Here is a 20078-nt window from a genome sequence, read left to right on the forward strand (position 1 = left end):
TAGATATTTGAGTCCTGATTTCTTATCTTGTCTGCCAATCTCTCCCTTATAATTTGGAAATTTAGATCATTTATAGTTAAGGTAATTACTGATATGTTTGAACTTAAATCTGCATTTTATTTGTTTTCTGCCTTTTTCTCCTTGTTCTTGTCCCTGTTTCTCTTATTTTTGTCTTCCTGTGGGTTACTTAAACATTTTTTTAGGATTCCATCTTGATTTGCTTATTGTGTTTTTGAGTGTATGTCCTTGCATAGTTTTCTTACTGGTTGCTCTGCGAATTATCACAGTCTACTGGTGTCAACATTATACCACTTAGAGTCAAGTATAGAAATCTTTCATTGAAATCCCTTTACCCTCCTCACTTTTATGTCATTGTCTTGAGTATCAGAAAGTATTATAAAATTTTTTCAGTCATCAAACATGATTTTTGTAACACAGGAGAATAGGGATAGTTTATTATATACACAAATAGATGCTCTTTCTGTTGTTCTTTATTTCTTCCTCATGATCCAAAATTCCTTCTTTATCACCTAATTTCTGTTTGAAGAACTTCTGTCAGCCATTCTTTAAGGGTAGATCTGCTAGTGATAAATATTTAGTTTTACTTTGTCTGAGAATGTCTTTATTTCCTCTTAATTTTCAAAAGATAGTTTCACAGGATATAGACTGAATAGTTGCCAGTTCTTTTCTCTCAGCACTTGAAAAATATTGTCCACTTCTTTTACTCCTTGGTTTCAGTTGAGGAGTCTGTTGCCACTCAAATTGGTGTTCCCCTGTTGGTGATGTGTCATATTTCTTTGGCATATCTTGTCTGGACTAGAATTGCAAAAGTGTCTTTTTTAAAAAAATTAAGATATAATTGACATATAGCATTATATTAGTTTCAGGTATATAACATAGTGATTCAATATTTTTATATATTGTGACTTGATCACCACAATAAGTCAAGTTAACATCCATCACCAGACACAGTTACAAAATTTTTTTTCTTAAATGAGAACTTTTAAGATTTACTCTTTTAGCAACTTTCAAATATACAATACAGTTTCACTAACTATAGTCACCATAATGTACATTACATCTCCATGACTTATTTATTTCATAACTGGAAGTTTGCACCTTTTGACACCATTCACCCACTTCACCACCCCCCCCAACCTCTTGCAACCACCAATCTGTTCTCTGTTATCTCTAAGCTCTGTATCTCTAAGCTTATTTTTGTTTTGTTTGGATTTCACATATAAGTGAGATCATACGATATTTGTCTCTCTCTGTCTGACATTTCATTTAGCATAATGCCCTCAAGGTCCATTCATGTTGTCACAAATAGCAAAATTTCCTGCTTTTTAACGGCTAGATAATATTTCTGTGTGTGTGTGTGTGTGTGTGTGTGTGTATACCACATTTTCTTTATCCACTCATTCATTGATGAACACTTAGGTTACTTCTATTGAATGGTATTTTAAATTTTAGTTTCTAATTGTTTATTGCTAGAATATAACAACACAATTGATTTTGTATATTGGTCATCTATCCTGCTGCCTTGATATGCTCACTTATTAGTTCTATGAGTATTTTTGTAGATTCTGTCAGATTTACTCCATAGACTCTTATACCAACTGAGAATAATGACAGGTTTACTTCTTCCTTTCCAGTGTGAATGCCTTTCTTTTTCTTGCCTGAATGCACTGGCTATAACCACCAATACAGTGTTGAATAGAAGTAGTGAGAAAAGACATATTTTGCCTATTGCTTATCTTAGCCAGAAAGGATTCAGCATTTCACCAGTAAGTATAAGGTTAGCTGTAGGTTTTTTGTAAATAATCTTTATCAGATTGAAGAAGTTCTGTTCAATCTCTCCCCACCCCTTTTTTTTTAAAGATTGACCCTGAGCTAACATCTGCTGCCAATCTTTTTCTTTTTTCTTCTTCTCCTCAAAGCCTCCCAGTACATAGTTGTATATTATAATTGTAGGTCCTTCTAGTTCTGCTATGTGGGACACCACTTCAGCATGGCTTGATGAGTGGTGCTAGGTCTGCACCCAGGATACAAACCTGTGAAACCCTGGGCCACCCAAGAGAAGCATGCGAACTTAACCACTTGGCCACAGAGCCGGCCTCCGGTTGCAAATTTTTAAGTGTTTTATCAGAGATGGATGTTGAACTTCATCAAATCCTTTTTTGCATGTCCTCATATGATCATATTTTTTTCTATTTTAGATTATTAATGCAACAAATTACTTTAGCACAAATGAATCAAAACTTCAGGCCTGTCCCCAAAGTGAAGTATTCTTTTCAGAGTTTTCAAAATTAAAGGTGGTGTAAATTTAGATTAGGATCTCCTTTCCCTGTGTCATTTCCTCAGAGTTTGATGGCATTCTCATAAGTTGTTTTTTTTTTTCTCTAGTTAGCACTTTTAAACGTTTGACACTTGGCAAGGTGACACTGGTAGATAGGGAGGTTATGTAAGGAATCAGTAGAAATAAAGGAGAATGGTTCTCTCTTGAGGGTCATTTTTCTTAAGCTTTAAAGCACCATTATTTATTGAAACCAAAGACAATACTGATGGGAGTCACAATTAAGTTCGTGAAATAGGCAAAACAATTGAATTAGTATCACATGTGATATGCTTACTATTGTCAACATGGTGCAGACCATGTGTCAGGGTTTGGTTTCTCTGAAATGGGTAAATGTTTTTGATGCTGAATGTAAGAGGTTTTTAAAATGAATAATCAGAGAGAACAAGCTGCTTTGTGCGTAAATTAGTTTTTCTGATGTGGTCTTTAGCAGTAAGCTAAATGTATATTGAAAATGTGAAACAAATCGTCTTCCATCACGGAAAATCTCACACAGCACTTATCTTTGGTGGAGAAACAAATAAAAGATAAAATTAATTTAATGATATATTTTAATTTCACACACACACATCCATCCAAAGTGTCAAATATAACGCGGTAAAAAACTGCAGTTAAGGGGGCCGGCCCCGTGGCTGAGTGGTTAAGTTCACACACTCTGCTTCAGTGGCCCGGGGTTTCACTGGTTTGGATCCTGGGCACAGACCTAGCACCACTCATCAAGCCATGCTAGACAGCATCCCACATAGCAGAGCCAGAAGGACCTACAACTAGAATATACAACTATGTACTGGGGGCTTCAGAGAGAAGACGTAAAAGAAAAAAAGAAGATTGGTAACAGATTTACCCCAGGTGCCAATCTTTAAAAAAAACACAAAAACTGAAGTTGACATTGTAATTTAGGTAGTTTTTATTTTAGTAGACTGATAATTATTTTTCACTAGTCAACATACAAGTAAGTGTACTCCAGAATTTGATTAAATTTGCCTTTGTTGTTATATATTTGGGGGAGTTCCAATGAAGTCTTAATACAATGTAGATACCTTACTGATTCTCTTCAGTACCAACAGACTGAATTTTTGTTTCATACACACATGCGACACTATTCTCTCTGGAATGCATCTCTTAGGTTATCATTGTTCTACTTAGATTGTTTTCAATAAGTCGAGATTGCTCACAGGTAAAGACCAAATTGATGAGTTTCACATCCAAGGTTTATTAGAATCTGCTACTAAGCCACCTTTACTACCTTACTTTCCAAGTTTTTTCAATTAATAACTCAACATTCCAGCCAAGTTGGAAGACTTACTGCATCTTTTGAGAACTTCAAATTTCATAGCTTGGTGCCTTTGATCCTGCTGTTCTCTCTTCCTGGAGAGGATTTAGTCTCATCATTTTATGCCAAAAATCTATCTAGATTGCAGATATTAGCCTAGATGAAACATCCTCCAAAAACCTTCCTGATTCCTCAAGAGAATCATGGAAATATCCATTTGAACTACCTTGCCTTTGATCAGCAGATAGATAGATTGATAGATAGATAGATAGATAGATAGATAATCTCGTTGCTGGAGTAATGCATGATTAAATATTTAGTACAAGAGTTTATAGGTTTCTATATCAATCAGTTTATCTCTAGGAATGAATTTAACAAAATACATATAAGACCTGTACAGGAAAAATTATGAAGTTCTATTGATAGACAGTAAAGCAACTTCTGATTCTGTCCAAGATGACATAACAGAGCTAGACTAGATTTAGCCTCCCACCTGACACAACCAAAAAACCTGGACAAAATACGTGTAACAATAGTTTTAAAGACACAGACATCAGGCAAGGAAAGGTGATAAAAGGCAAACTTTCTTTTTACATAAAAGAGACTTAAAAGCATATTTGCATCTGATTTGAACAAAAACACTAAAAGTCTCACGACATTTATGAGACATTTGGAGTTTTTATGAATTTGAGAATTATAGTTAATGCTTAGGTATTTTTAATATTATTTGTTTTTTTATGAACCTCATCTGTTAGAGATATGTATTGACATATGTAACGGTAGAAATTATAAGATCTTTGGATTTGGCTTCAAAATAATACAGGAAGGAGGAAAGTGGGCAAGGTTATAAACAAAACAAAATTGGACTTGAATTGATAATTGTTAAAGCAGGTTTGTCTACAATGAAAATGGGTTTGTTAGAGTTATTCTCCCACACAGAAGGCATCTGTGACATTGGTGATGTCCCACTTCTTGCCCTGAGGGTAGTTACATGAGTGTGGGCATTTGGGGGTAAGTCATACATTGTGAGCTTGATCTTTGTCACTTTTCTGAATGGGTTCATATACTGAATTAAGGGACCCCCTTCTCTGGCTTTCTCCCCTCCAGGATTGTCCTCTCTGGCTTGCCAAGGCTCCTTTCTACAGTTGCTCTATTCAAGTTTTCTCTACCTTGATAGTGTTGATATTTGGGGCCAAATAATTTTTTGTTGTGGGGAGCTGTCCTTGCATTGTAGGATGTTTAGCATCTCAAATCCCCACCCCAAGTTGTAACACCAAAAATGTCTCCAGACATTACCAAATGTCTCCTGCAGGGCAAAATTCCCCTAGTTGAGAACCACTGCTTTAGCCAGAAAGTTGTCACGATTTCCTTTGAAGTGTTAACTGTCTTTGTGGCACTGTTGATGAGTGAGACTCAACTCAGGGTAAAGCATAACTAGGAAAAATATACATATACCACCTCCCCTCCCATGGCAGTCACTTTTCCAGGGTTTGACTCTCCCACCAACTGCCTGCTTTACTTTACTGTTCAGAAATTTTAAGTGGTTCGGGGATATTTTCGTTTGTCATGTTTTTCTATTTTTTCCAGAGTTTTTACTTGCTATGAGCTAAAGTGACTTTATATTGTTCTTTGAATACTCAGATTTTTTTTAATATCTAAAATTTAAATTTTATTAGAACGTATCTCAGTGTCAACCCTATGGACCAATTTTTCCTTGGCAAACCTAGTGGTACTTCTATATGTAGATTTAATAGGTTTTTTTAAAAGAGAAATTAGAATTATACCTTTATATATTTGTTCTTTTCCATTATTTTTCTTCTTCAGACACTCCAATTATGCATATGTTGGATCTCTTTGCATCTATAGTCAATATTTATCATGATTTCTCTAGCAATTTTTTACTGTTTCTCTAATTTCCACTTAATCATGTTTGGTTTCTTATTCCTATTATCATCTCTCTGTTTTCTCCAGTTTCTCATACCTAGTATTCTTTCTAAATTCACTTCTGATATTTTTCTCCTAAATATGCATTCTACCAGTTTATATTTAATCTCCTTCTACTGTTGAGTCTTTTCTTTCCTGAGTTTTATTTTCACTTCTGTATCCTCCAAACAATATAGGAATCTTATTGTGCTTTAATTTTAATTATTCTTTTCCAAACAAACATACTATTTTTATCTTACATTTTACTATATATCTTTACTCAGTGTCTTTTTTAATATCTTTAAAATTAGTCATTATAATCTTTAGTTTCCTGAGGTAATGCTTGTTTAAATTTTTCTACATGTTTGGAAACCTAAATGCATACAATGTATGCATCCAATTTCTTCCTTCTGGATTCAATTTTCTTCTTCCTGGGATATATCTTTTATGGAATTTTTATGAGAATCTCTGAATGGAAAAGTTATTCTTGTTTGTTTTAAAATTATCTTCCTGTTGCCACCATATGTGAATGAGAACTGGGCATGTAATTTTAGGTCAAAAGTTATTTTTCCTCAGTATTCTGAAGATATAATTCCATTGTTGTCTGGCAGATTAGTTTGCTAGGGCTGGTGTTAACAAAGTACCACAAACTGGGTGGCTTAAACAATAGAAATTTCTTGTCACACAGCTCTGGAGGCCAGATGTGCAAAATCGAAATGTCAACAAAATTCGTTCCTTCTGACGGCTGTGACGAAGGATCTGTTCCAAGCTTCTTTCCTTGCCTTGTAGATGACCATCTTCTCCCCACACCTTTTCATACCATCAACCCTCTGTGTGTGCCTGTCTCTCACTTTCACCTTTTTATAAGGACACCAGCCATACTCGATCACCGATTCACCCTACACTAGTATGACTTCATGCTTTTGTAACTAATTACATCTGTGTTGACCCCATTTCCAAATAAGATGATATTCTGAGGTACTGGGAGTTAGGACTTCAACATACGAATTGTTAGGGGAAATAATTCAGTTCATTACAATCGTTCTTTTTCTCTCTTGAGAAGTTCAGTTGCATCTGTGGACTGTATGTTTTTTTGTCCTCAATTGCTTTTAAGATTTTTTTGTAATCTCTGGTGATTCTGTAGTTCATTACAGCATTTATAGTATAAATTTATTATTATAAATCCTGCTTGGGACTCAATAAGTTATTGTTTTTCTTTAATATAAAAGTGCTTATGACTTTCATCACTTCTGAGAAAGTCTCTTCGTAATTTAGCTCTATCACACTATGTAACAAATACTGGATCTTCTCACTTTACCCCCCAAGTATCTTATTCAATCTTCCATGTTTTTAATATTTTTCTGTGTCCTGCATTCTGGGTAATTCTTCAAATATATATTCCTCAGAGATTCTCCTTTTAACTGCACCTAACCTGTCTTTCATTGGTCTTTTTAAAAAAATAATTACACTGTTTTTCGTAGGGGTTCTATTTGGTTATTTTTCAAAACAGCTCATTTTTGTCATAAGAGGCTATACTTTTCAGTTGATTTTTGTGTTGATAGGATCAATGTAAACACACTTACTTTATAATTCCTAACTTGTAATTCTGTATTCTGAAGTTCTGTGTGCCTAACTCTACTACTATATTTTTTCATAGTAGATTTTTATTTTCCTCATCGGGTTGGTAACTTTTTACTGTGAGTTCATCTCTAGAGGAAATTATTTTCTCTCTGGTAATTGCACGTGGCCAGGGGTGTGAAAGTGTCCTCTTAGTTACTTCTGCCAGGTGACTTGGGAGTATCACTGGTTCTAGATAATTTATTTCCTTAATTTCTTAGCTAGGAGCTCTCCGGAAACTCATAAGTAGTGCAAATTAGCATCACAAATCAATACAACTTTCTTTCTCTTCTAGCGTCTAGGCTGTAAAAAAATAAATAAATAAATAAAAAATTCTCATCTTCTCCCTGAGCAAAGAAGAGTTTTTGAGCCCCATTTTCTCTGAGGTGCACTTCTAATTTTGTTCAGGGGTTATCGTTTTTCTCTGCCACTGCTGACCCAAGGATTTCTCCAAAACACCATGCAGGTAAGAGGTATAAGTTTTACTGACAATTTGGTGGTAATAATAAGAAAGTGAGGATAGTGATGACAATATAACAGCACAGCAGAAGGCATAAAACTGAGGCACTTCTTAAAATATTTTAGTCTCCACTCACCCTTAGCCCATTAAGAAAAAGAAGAGTTTATATTATTAAGACTCCATCTTTTCATGCATCCATTCATTCATTCGTTTATTCTGCTGACAGAAATGTAAAATTCCTTTATTTTTATTATGCAAATAACATACCTTTATATTTTCTCCACTAACTAAATTCTGAACCTACCTTGGCGTAATCAAAACATCATTGAGTTGCTCCATTAGCTCTATTAACTTTCAAATTACACATTTTCTTCATGAACATGTTCAAATTGTAGAATCAAATAAAGTCTAATTTTTTTAATAAATTCTGAGTAACCGTCTGTGTGATAGGCTGCTTTTTATGTACATAAGTAGGCATTTAGTTATTTTGTGTGGCTACGAGTCTCCTTTACGGTATAAATTGGTGAGACTCTGCTTTCGCTGTAGTGTGCATTCGAGTGAGAGCCACGCACTCAAACTTTCTCAGGAAGACTACAGACATATGCAGAGCTGGAGTGAAAATTTAAATTTTCGTGTTTTCAGTAGATAGTTTAATGATTAAAAGAACTTCTATTTTCCTTGTTCTACATGGTTTTACAAGATATTAAATGGTCTATCTTACAAAATAGGTTGTAGTGTCATTCTTTTAGAGTGTCTAGCAAGAAGTCCCAGTCTAGGGCTATAGCATCAAAATACCCTTACTGTCGTTTGCACAGCCAACTTTTCCAGATATTATGGAAATCAGAATTAGGTCTTCCAAGTATTAGGGAATGCTAAGTCTCACTCAGCTACTCCCGGTGGGCCTCTGGCAGGTGGGCTAACCAAGCACAGGTTCATTCTGATACTATTGGGCCTAGAGCCAACTCAGAGGCTTCTGCTCTCTCACTTCGGCCAACCTGGGTGAGAATATCAACCCTGATGCTTTCGTGAGCCACAAACACGATACTAATCTTAAACGAACTGGCATGACTGGAACGAAAATTGTATCTGATCTCATAAAATTCACTTTCCACATGGACACTTTCCAAAAGACAAAAATGACAAGATGAGAAAAATCATGCTTATTCAAACTTGAAATTCTAAGTTTTCTGCATTGCTGTCTTTGATATGTACCACAAATTAAAAAACATTAATTCATTTCATAGTCACATAATTTGCTACATTCTACTTATTATTAAATGTGTATAACAGTGCCGGTTATATCATCTGATCAGAACTTCTAGAATTTTGATGCTTTTAATTCATATAAAGCAAAGAACCAGTCATTATTTAAATGAAGATTGGTGGACAAAATCTGTGAACACACATAGTTCAATAGTGATAGGGTGGTCAGATAAAATTGATTATAATTTGAGTCGTTATCAGAAATAAAGAAACCGTAATTCACACCCTAATAATATGAGTATCTTTGATACAGCCCTACTTTACTCTACAAGTCCTACTGCATTTTGAACCTAGCTGACAAAGTTTTTATCTAAGTCGTGGCATCTTCATACCTAAACTTTTTGTAATCTTTCCTTGACTATGCATGTAGACACACCCACACGTACACACACTCATGCATGCACGCACACACGTACGCAACTTGTTTGAGGGTATTTCTCTTCAATTTTGTATCTGATATAGATCTCTATGTAGCCAATTATCACACCAATACATAACCCTGGTAGGTGTTTATATCCTTCATGCCACTCTATGTTGCTTATCTTTGTGTTCCCAGTGTCTACATCAGCATCCAGCACACAATAGACACCCAGTAAATGCCTGGAGAATGAGAAGATCTGTCCCTTCTACACTATCTTCTTCTTTTTAAAATATTGGCCCATCTCTCCACTGGCAACTTCCCACCTGGATGCAAAATGAATGCCTACTTTGACCACAGCAAACTACAAATCTTTTGTGCTTTTTCACCCTAATCATGTTAGCCAATACTCTTTTTAAGTTGATAGTACTAACCACCACCTAGTGGCTAGGATGGAGAACTATCTAATTTGATATATGTTACCTGGCACCTTTGGGGAATTTGGGAGTCCCAAACAGTTGGAAATAGAAGTCATCAATAACAGCAGAAGCAGCAAGTAAACCCCAGAAGAATCCAGTCTAGGATAGTCTCATACCTAGACCCTCTTGTCCTGGGTTGAGACCATTTAATTCTCTTTTGGGATGTTTGCATACAACAGTGAGGGCCCCAGTATGAGACTTCCCAGGTCCAAATCTCAAATCTCCTACTTACCCTCTGAATTATCTTGGATAAATTATTTAATCTCTCTATGTCATAGTTTTCTCATCTAGAAAACTGGGATAATAATATTACTATACAGACCCTCATGATCATAATATCTACACTGAGGTTCTTGTGAGGGATAAATACAACTCCTGCGAAGAAATTAACACAATATCTGACACCTAATTAGAACTCAATAATTGAATATTTTTTCTATGTTGAGCTAATTCGTCTTCCTGGCTAGGTTTGAAGCCACCCCTGATTGTACTCATTGTGCTCAGGTCCCGGTTTCCATTTTCTTCCTTTGTCTGCACTGGTGTCTGCTTCTGGCCTGCCTTGGCCCTGTCCCGGTGAAAGTCCAGTGCTTGAGTCATCTTCTCTTCCTCACAATCTATTTCTTTGCCTGAGAAGTTTTGTGTCTGCAGTGAGGTTCATATATATATATAAGAACTAATATCTAAGCCAGCATCTGTTGCCAATCTTCCTCTTTTTCATTTTTTCTCCCCAAAGTCCCAGTAGATAGTTGTAGATCCTAGTTCTAGGTCATTGTAGCTCTTCTATGTGGGATGTGGCCACAGCATGGTTTGATGAGCGGTGTGTAGGTCCACACCCAGGATCTGAACCAGCGAACTCTGGGCCACCAAGTGGAGCGTGCGAACTTAGCCACTCGGCCATGGGGCTGGCCCCTGAGGTTCCTATATTTTCATTTCTATCACAACACAGATAATCCATCTTGGATAATTTTTCCTCATCTATAAATATTCCACTTTGACTAACTCACCGTTTCTTATGCATCTTTCATTGCATGCCCAGTTTCCTTAGGAAAAAATGACTATCCTTCCTTCTACTCTTTTCTCCTATTGCATTGTCATGGCTGATAACACAACTGTAGGTCTGTGGAACATTAACTGTATCACGGAAAGAGAAAAGTTAAAAGTTTTAAAATAAAATTAGGCCTAAATTATATGAATGCTGTTAATATTTAAAGACCTTCAAAATGCCCAGGAATCCACTTTAAAAACTTGCACAAACTTGCATTTTTAAACTGCTTATCTAACTGAAGAGTACTTTTCTTCAAGCACCAAGCTATGGAGAAATACTTTAAAAAATTTTTTATATATAACTTTATTATAAAAAACTGAAAACCTTTTTTGTAAATATTTATACTTCAAGCATATGCTTTATTGTACAAAGTAGGCACTTGACCAATCCTAGAAACCCAAAGACCACCATAAATGTTGTTATTATAGGATAATATAGGCCAAATGAACTTACAGTACAAGACTCATTTGTGAGTTGGGAACTAAATGTAAGAAGAATGAACATGAAATTCGAGCTGAATTATTCCAGCCTAGTTCTGTTTGGCATGTCCTCCTCTTATCTAGTTATTGAGAAATTCGATCTTGGTTGTTTTTTTCTCCCCCTCCCTGGGGAAACAACTATGCTTTGAAATTTAGAATAATCAGTATAGCACAATCAGATACTTTTCACTCAGATTCCATGGAACATATTCTAAAGATATTACTTAGTGATGACAGTTTTTTGTTCAGCGGGGTGTTCACAGTATGTTGGGCATTGGAAACATCACTCGTGGTGGTATTATATGTCTCGGTAACAGGTCAGACTGAGGGAATTCCCTGGTTTGTTGCCCTCACTCAGGTAAGAGAATTTGTTCTCATACATCTAGATGGAGGTGCGGTCACTCTCTTACTGAGAGCCGCAGCTGTGCAGACATGACATCTCATTCAGTTGCTTCCTTTCTCAGACTGGATGTTCTTCTACAAATCACAGACCAAAATCCAAAAAGGTGAAAGAATAAATGCCAGTCCCATTACCTTCTGATTTTGCTCTGTTGTGGTTTGATAGTCTTCCCTTTGTCCACTCCGAATGTCCTGGGAAGCAGCTCCAGAACCAGGCACAGAGCAATCAGCCAGAGGTCTGTCCAGGTCAGAACAGATAAGACTCATTTACAGTGCAGTCTTCTTGGTTTTCAGCTCTTATTTTTGAACATAATACAAAGTTGGGGAAATTTTTCTTTGTGATTTTAGTTTGTGACTTAGGTTTATTTATTTTGTGATTTTAGATAAATCATTAAAACCATAAAAGGAGAGAAATCCTCTCTCTCTCTTGCTCTGTTTCTTTCTCTCTCTATATATACACACACACTACAAATATATTATAATTATAGAATATATGTAATTATATATAATATACATATATATTGTAATATATATTACAAATTATGTAGCCTGGGTCAACCACATAATTTCTAGGGCTCAGCACAAAATGTAAATGTGGAGTCTCTTGTTCATAAAGCAGGGAAAAAAAATGCCAGAAAATTACTAAAATGTAAAGCTTTTTCTTTTGCACTTTCTCCCTTAAATCGTCGTAGTTTTTTATTTCCTATTTAATTTCATTCTATAAAGAAAACTAAAATTTTAAATTATCATAAATTTTACTGTTAATTTATATTGCACAATGCCAGTTTTAAAGGCAAATATAAAAAATCTAACTCTTATGCAGAATCATTGAAATTATGCAATTTCTATTTTGTAGCTTGTACATGTATATGTATTTTGTTGTTGCTGGAAAAAAGGATGCTCTGCACAAAACTAACTTGACTGTTTTATTTCACTTCTTGTCATGCACACATTCTACCAACACTCTCCATTCGCCACTTACGCCTGAGTAAGGAAGGATGGAAAGGAAAAGGAACTATGGGTTACCCAATCTTTCCCTTTCCTTCTATAACACAGCAACTTCCACAACATGCTTACCTTGCACTTGCTTTGAGTCTTCCTGAGCTCCAATGCATTGTGAATCCCGTGGAATTTATGTGGGTGGGACATCACAGAGGCTGTATGCAAAGGGGATGGTAAGGAACGGTGGACTCACATACTGCTCATATCTTCTCTGCTCATGCACACGCTCTATTATCCCATAAACTTCTCTTACGAAACACAAGTACTAAAATAAAATTATTAAGAATTGAAGACATGATGACAGAGCATTAAACCAAACACAGGGCCCTTCTGAGGGCAAAGCCTCATGTGACCTGCACAGGTTATACCCCCAAGAAGCCAGCCTTGTATGAGGCCCCCTGTTGCCCTTTAGACAACAACCCCATCTACTAGAATAAGCTAAATGGTCAAACACAATTGTCTCGTTAATGTCACTACCATCTAAGGGCAGGTGACTTAAGTTTTGCCTTAAGTTGGAACTTGAAGTCTTAGATTGTTGATTACTTTAGTTTGTGTCCAAAAATAGTTATCTTACAGACTGCGGAAACGAATGCCTAATAAGGTGATTGCCAAGAACCTTGCAAATTTTAAACTTATATAGATGCTATTTGTGGTAATACAATGAAACAAAAGGCTCTGTTACAGAGATACTTCATATCAGAAGTAAAAAAAGGTTTTCAAGCTATGGGATTACAATCCATTAGTGGATCTTGAAATCAAATTCTTAAGTTGTAACCAGTATTTTTTCAAATAATGAAATAGACTAAATAAGAGTAGAAAAGATCAGAGTGCCACACATACAGCAAAGATATGTATAATCTTATGAAATTTTTGCTTCATATATGTACATATACATATAATGCATACATACATATATAAACAGTCATTTGTTACTTACCAGTGGGTATATGTTCTGAGAAACACGTTGTTAGGTAATTTCTTCTTTGTGTGAATATCATAGAGTATACTTATACAAACCTAGATAGTATAGCCTACTACACATCTGGCTTATCTTATGGGATATATACATATACATATAAGACGTAATACTTACATATAAACATACAATGCAATTATGCACATATTTACATATATGTGTGTCTATATGTATACATACGTGTATACATATACATATAATGCATACATATATATGAATGGATGTGATAGGTTGCAATATAAGATGTATTTCTTACTGTGAGTCATCATTAAAAACTCCATTGTCGTAAAAATCTGTATCTTCCAATGAAGTTTACAGTTTTTAAACTCAAGAACCATCTTTCCACGGTATAACACACATTAATGTCAGAAAAGGAAGATCACATTCATATAAGTCATCCTGAAAATAGTTTTCTACAAAATGTTGCATTTCCAAGCTTAGATTCCTGTGGATGATTATGTTCTTCAGGATTTGTAGATAATGTACCAGCAATTCTAACATTTGCAGCATCCACCAAAGACTGGGCATTTGGAAGCAAAGAAAGAAAAAACACATTTATTCATCTCCATTATGTGATTCTATCCTCATAGCAATCTCCAAAATGGATAATATCAGCCTTTTTCATGGGTGAGGAATGTGAAACTCAGAGAAGTTAAGTAATTTGCCCAGTCACGTATCTTCTTGGTGGCCAAATGGGCCTTGGAACCTAGCTAGGTTGCCTGTGTCAAAGTCCAGCATTTAAGTCTCCTGAGGTGTTATAATCTTATAAAAAATGTTGAAAAGATTAAAAAGGGAAATAATATAACTGATGCACAAAAATCAAGGTTTGATTGTGTTACGGTCTAGTGAAATATAATTTAATTTTGGACTCCATTTTCCCACTGAACCATACCGTAACTAATAGGCAATATTCTTTTGTGAATCAGAGCCTCAGCGTTTGCGTTTTCTTGTGGTTACATTATAAGAAATAATGTGCAATGTTTTGATTTCTTTGTACCCACAATCTAAGCCATTCAAAAATAACAAAATTCCACAAAGGAGGAGGAAAAAATAAATCGTAGAGAATTTTGGAAAGAACGGTATCAACTTTTTATAGCAATCATAAGAAAATCATCTACATTCGTATCAAATATCAGGTTTCCAGCACAGGAAAAGAAAACTGCAGTACCTGCCATTTTAAATTACTCCCTGTCATGTTTTTATTCCTCCTCTTCCCCTGGGATGTTAATGTCTTGAAGAAATATGTGTGCACTCTGAAAATATTTCCTGAAGTCAGTGGATTCCATATGTTCCTAGGGAAACAAATTATTCACTCCGTGGGTCATTCCTGGTGACATTTAGATCTTCTAATCAGTACATTTAGGCCCCTATGTACTTTGTATTTTCAAAGCCCTCTTATGTTGACTTGCATAGAACTCAAGAAATATTTTCACTGACTCAAACCTTCCTCAACCTAAAAGAACACACATGAACACATATACATTCTCTTTTTCATACACACTCACTTACACAAACACATGCACAAAGACACTTGAATACATATTCTTTACAGTTTAACTATATTGGACATTGGTTTAGGAAAATTAAGATAGCTATTTTGAACTAAGCAAATGATTGTCCCAAATGCAAAGGAAAAATGAGCAATGTACAATAAAATATACTCAATATCCCTAGTTCATAGAGTTGATCAGAGGAAAGAAAGCAAAAATAGCAAATGATATGAGATTGTTTTTGTTTGATTTGTATTTTGTTTTATTTTTTACAAAATAAAGATCAAGAATTGATGTGTGACTTTTGCTTTCCTTTGAACCAAAAAAAAAAAAAAAACGTATAGTTTTTGAAACTTTCCTCATTTGGTTTCAGTGTACTGCTCTCTTCCTGTTCTCTGAAATCGTCCTGAATGATTCTTCTATTTTCTGACTCTGATGTTGGAACTTCCCCAGATTATTTCATTGGTCCTCTTCTTTGTTATCCTTAGAAATTGCCATATTATCTCAGGCTTCAATTGCCATCGATATGCTACAAACTCCCAAATATATATCTTATTCATTTATTGAGCATATATTTATTGATCACTTACATGTCCCAGAAATTTGTGTTATTTAGTTGGGACAAAATAGTCATGGTCATCACCATCTGTCAACTTAAAGTCAAGTCACCATCTTACAACTTAAAGTCAGGTACTGAACTCATAAATTAAATATGTAAATACACCAAAAATAGAAAAAAGCCAGAGGGAGAGCAAGAAAGAGAGAGACAATGTAATTAAATGACAATAGGAATAATTCCTGGAAGGAGAAAACAGCGCGTACAGGAGGAGAATAGGGTAGGAAGAGGGAAAATCACTCAGGAAGTTGAGTTTAAGTTGAGATCTAAAGAATAAGAAAGATCCAGTCGAGGAAATATCTATGAGAAAATTGTTCCAGTGTTTCTGGCATAGAACTCCTCATACCTTGATCTCTCCCTGAGCTCTGAACATGCTCCAACAATTGCCTACTGAACAACGCATTTGAATAGTCTATAATTTCCCTGATTTTAAGATGTATATAAATAAACTGTCTAATTGACACACAAATCCAATTGCTCTGCTTCTCCTCAAGACTATTTCTGTCTTGGTTAATGGCACCACCATTCACCTAAGCTAAACACCTCAGAAGAGTCTTGCAAAAATCTTCCTTGTCCCTTACACTTTACACAATCCCTCACCAAATCCTATGAATTCCACTCTACATAGAAGGTGCTTAGTAAATGGTTTTTTTAAATAAATGAATGATTCACTCAATAAACCAATGAATGGAAATGTCTTTAGGCTTCTGCCTACTGATGAAAAGTTTCCAAGTGCCACTACCAAATCTATCATGATAACAATAGTATGTGTTTCTTCCTCATTTAGCGTGTACTCTCTGCCTTTCAAAGGAACTTAAGCTACTTTTTGTTGAGCACATATTGAAGAACTGGGGGAGAAACTGGTTCCTATCTTGCTGCCTGATTTCAGTGAGTCTAAAGTCAATTCTTGATAAAGGGGATTTGGTAGAGCCCACATTTTTATATTAGGAAGAATTGTTCCTGGAGAAGAGCATGAAAAAAGGAACATTATTTTTTCCTCATCTTTTACTATCTCTATACAGACAGCTCACAGATTTATATTCCTGCACATACCTCTTCCCTGAACTATCTGTCTGTAGACTAGTACATCCAACTGCCTACATATCCAACTACCTACTCAGCATTTCCACTTAGATGTCTAATTAGCTTTTTAAACATAAATATCCAAAATGAACTCCCGATATTCTCCCCCAAACCCCGCTCCTCTGACGGTGTTTATCATCTCTGTTGATAAAAAATAACATCCTTCCAGTTGCTCATGACAAAAAATTGGAGCCATTCTCAACTCCTCTCTTTTCCTTATATCCCACATCCATTCTTTCAGAAAATTTTGCTGTCTCTATCTCCTAAGTAGATCCAGAATCTGACCGGTTATCACCACCCCCACACCTACCGCCTTGTCCTAAATCAACATTGTCTCTCCTTTGGATTATTGCAAAATCTTCCTAAAGGATCTCTGCTTCCACACTTGCTCCTCTATAGTCCTTTCTCAAAAGAGCAGTCAGAGTAATAGTTTTTGCTCAAAACTCTTCAGTCTCACCTGAAGTAAAATCCCAAATCCATACAGTGACCTAATAAGTTCCATGTGGCCTGCCCAGTTGCTGCTCATCTCTAGGAGTACTCATCTCTGAGTACTCTCTGAGTCCTATTTCGTCTCTGAGAGTGCTCATCTCTGAGTACTCCACATCTCTGAGTACTTTTCTACTTGATGTTCTCAGAGCCTGGAAAATGATCTTAGCTCTTCCCTTTTCCTCTCCACACCATGGCTAATCCTTTCTCTCCTTCCTAATTAGTCCTCTTCTGATTACCCTAGTTAAAATTACAGACCCCTCCCTGCCTTACACTCCCTGTTTCCCCTGCCATGCTTTATCCCCACAGCACGTTCAACGTCTAAAATTCTGCATAATTATTTTTTTTTCCTTACTGTCTGTGTCCACCAATTAAAATGTCATTTCTTGGAAGACAATGTATTTTTTTTCTGTCTTCTTCATTGCTGTTTCACCAGTGACATATAGTAGTGTAAAAAATATGAATGAACAAATAACAGAATGAATGAATAAATGAAAAATGGGTGTTTATATGTCAGGAATTGGGCTGGCATAAAGATGGGAGATTGGGTCGATACTTGAAAATTAAAAAGAAACACATCCTCTTTTATGGGAAACCCCAGGGAAAAGATTTCTACTCTTAAGGGAATGGAGTTGGAGATAGCCAAATTTAAATTGTGGCGCAGTAGGAGGAGAGAAGTCGGAAGCAAAATACAGATGGACTTGGTGTGGAGGAGCGGACAAACAGAAAGGTGTGCATTGTGACTATCTGTATGTTTGAAATTTTGGTAATTGAGGAGTTTGCACTAAATTATTTCGAAATCTTTGGCCAGCTATAAAGCTCTAGGACTCTATAAAGAAGAGAGACAGATACCACCAAGCATCGAGATAAAGATGCTTATTAAAAATCTGACACAAATCCTGTCTCTAAATTTCCTGGCAGCTAAGGCAGAAAGCAAAACGTGTTGTTTAACGATTGTTTGTTTTGCTAAGTAAAGCATGCAATTCACTCCACAAAGACAAATTTATCTTACAACTAAACAAATGAGGATTGACTATACAGGCTCTCTAATGATGAGGTATGGATAAGAAAGTGAGCAACATCTTAAACCATAATTTAATGAAATACATATACAAATATATCTATTTTGATAAAATTGATGATTCCTTTAAGAGCTCTCTCCAAATGCAAAGGACATAACATGAAATGAATGTATGTTGAGCCCTACTGGATACATGGCAATAAATCTTGGCATGTCTCCTTAAATCTCACTCAAATCTTCAGTGTTTCTGCTCCATTATATCCCTACCTTAGCAACATATTATAGCTTATCCTGACCATCTTAAACAAATACATAGGAGACAAAATTACCAAATAAAAAGAAATGGGAGTGTGCCACAAATTGGTGGGTATTGCCTTTGGAGGAAAAGTTGTTGAGTTTCTATCCCAAGTTTTATAATATTTTCAGACAATTAAAATTAAATGCCCACAAATCCAGCCTTTTTGGAAGTCAAGTTTCAAATCAATCGCTATCTTTGCCTCCCTCAACCAGAAATGATTGCTTTGTGTTATTTTGTTCAGATTACTGACAACTGCCACATGTAGAAGCTGAAGCTATAAGACCTTTGATCTTCCTTTTTTTTCTGGCTTTATTGAGGAATAATTGACAAATAGAATTGTATATATTTAAAGTGTACAGCATAATAAATTTATAAACATATATACTGTGAAATGATCACCAAGATCAAATTAATTAACACGTCTATCACCTCATATAGTTAACTCTTTTTGTGTGTGTGGTGAGAATGCTGGATCTACTCTCAGCAAATTTCAAGTATACAATATTATTAACTATAGTCACCATGCTGCACATTACATCTCAGAACTTATTCATCAACTGAAAGTTTGCACCCTTTGACCCACATCTCCCCATTTCCCTCTCCCCCGAGCCCCTGGCAACCACCATTCTATTCCTTGTTTCTGCGATAGCGGCTTTTATTTTTTTTTATCCCACATATAGGTGATACCATATAATATTTATCCTTCTCTGTCTGGCTGATTTCACTTAGCGTAACGCCCTCCAGGTGCATCCATGTTGTCGCAAATGGCAGGATTTCTTTGTTGTTTTTTAATGGCTGAATAATATCCCATTGTATATATTTACACCACATATTCTTTATTCATTCACCCACAACAGATGCTTCAGCTGTCTCTGTATTTTGGCTACGGTGAATAACACTGCGATGAATGTGGGGGAGCAGATATCTCTTCAAGGTACTTATTTTTGTTTCTTTGGATATATACCCAGAAGCGGGATTGCTAGATCATATGGAAGTTCTATTTTTCATTATTGGAGGAGCTCCATACCATTTTCCACAGTAGTTGTACCAATAATCATTCCCAACTACAGTGTACAAGGGTTCCCTTTTCTCCACATCCTTGCCAACATTTATCTCTTGTCATTTTGATAATAGCCACCCTAACAGGTGTGAGGTGATAGCTCATTGTGGTTTTGAATGCATTATCCTAATGATTAGTGGTATTAAGCACCCTTTCACGTATCTATTGGCCATTTGTATGCCTTCTTTGGAAATGGTCCTTTGCTCATTTTTTAATCAAATTATTTGGGCTTTTTTGTTATAGAGTTTTGTGAGTTCCTTACATATTTTAGATATTAATTTCTTATCAGATATGTAGTTTTCAAATTTTTCTCCCATTCCATAGGTTGCCTATCATTTTGGTTGTTTCCTTTGCTGTGCAGAAGCTTTTTAGCTTGATGTAGTCTCACTTATTT

The 20078-nt window shown here is 35.6% G+C and overlaps 1 long non-coding RNA gene across 3 annotated transcripts in view; it reads right to left on the reverse strand.

Annotated features, from left to right (window-relative positions):
- Positions 1-20078, reverse strand: part of LOC111775368 (uncharacterized) — a 38664-nt gene that overhangs the window by 11066 nt on the left and 7520 nt on the right. The window contains exons 1-5 of one of the 3 annotated variants that reach the window (XR_002811015.2): positions 14799-14924; positions 12730-12809; positions 11788-11890; positions 10734-10860; positions 476-816 (exon numbers count right to left, since the gene is read on the reverse strand). This is a non-coding gene — a long non-coding RNA (uncharacterized lncRNA). Of the gene's footprint in view, positions 1-475; positions 817-10733; positions 10861-11787; positions 11891-12729; positions 12810-14798; positions 14925-20078 lie in introns of those variants that run through there. The other 2 variants (XR_011422643.1, XR_011422642.1) reach the window with 2 other exon arrangements.

This window comes from Equus caballus, chromosome 10, assembly GCF_041296265.1.
Source record: "Equus caballus isolate H_3958 breed thoroughbred chromosome 10, TB-T2T, whole genome shotgun sequence".
In the NCBI taxonomy this organism is placed as follows: Eukaryota; Metazoa; Chordata; class Mammalia; order Perissodactyla; family Equidae; genus Equus; species Equus caballus.